The sequence below is a fragment of the Penaeus vannamei genome, chromosome 39 (assembly GCF_042767895.1).
Source record: "Penaeus vannamei isolate JL-2024 chromosome 39, ASM4276789v1, whole genome shotgun sequence".
Classification (NCBI taxonomy): Eukaryota; Metazoa; Arthropoda; class Malacostraca; order Decapoda; family Penaeidae; genus Penaeus; species Penaeus vannamei.
The window spans coordinates 8,742,981-8,743,614 of record NC_091587.1 but is presented as its reverse complement, the minus strand read 5'-3'; the positions used below and the strand labels follow the sequence as shown (position 1 = coordinate 8,743,614).

At 48.1% G+C, this 634-nt stretch overlaps 1 protein-coding gene across 1 annotated transcript in view; it reads left to right on the top strand.

The window, feature by feature from the left end:
• Positions 1-494: 494 nt before the first annotated feature.
• The window catches only part of LOC113816314 (1-phosphatidylinositol 4,5-bisphosphate phosphodiesterase epsilon-1-like), a gene marked incomplete in the record, with an annotated part of 183,850 nt that continues 183,710 nt past the window's right edge, over positions 495-634 (top strand). Inside the window, 1 exon segment of the mRNA XM_070117039.1 lies at positions 495-634. This exon segment is cut by the window's right edge and continues 39 nt beyond it.

Below are 634 nucleotides of genomic sequence, written 5' to 3'. Positions count from 1 at the left end.
GTACTATAGGGTCGGCGCCATCATGCCTGGTGTTCGGTGCCGTACGACAACTGCGGCCAACACCTTTGCCGGCAACCCGCATGTTAGGAGTTGCCACATACGAAATTTCCGAAAGAGAGGTTATTCTTGTTTTTGCTTTAGAAGTCACTATTTCTTGACACACTGTCTTGCTGCGTCTTGACATGTGCACCGTATATTAGGTATACCAGTTTATACTTATAGCTGTTGATTTCAGACAAGTTATTTGAGAATAGAAACCCCTTCTTTGACCATATTCAAAATTCCAGCATATACTTCCTTAACATCCCCAAAATGACTCGGACCATAAGCCATTCACCGACCCAAGTAACAATACACCCTTAGCACTCACCCTTAATTCGCTAGGCATCGCCCAAGATGAAAGCACTTGTGTGATGGCACCTCGCTGCCGGACTTACGACCCACCGCGCGAGGTCTGCCGCGGGGGTGAGGCGGCCGCGGAACCCTCGTCTTCGCGCCCAGTAATGGATTGGCTGCGAAAGTAGGTGGAACGCGGGTGTGTCGCTCATTGGACTGCCATGTGACTTCGTTCGTTAGAAAAATAAGAGAGGATTAGAAAGAGGAGAGGAAAAAAAAGTGACTATAGTGTCTGTTT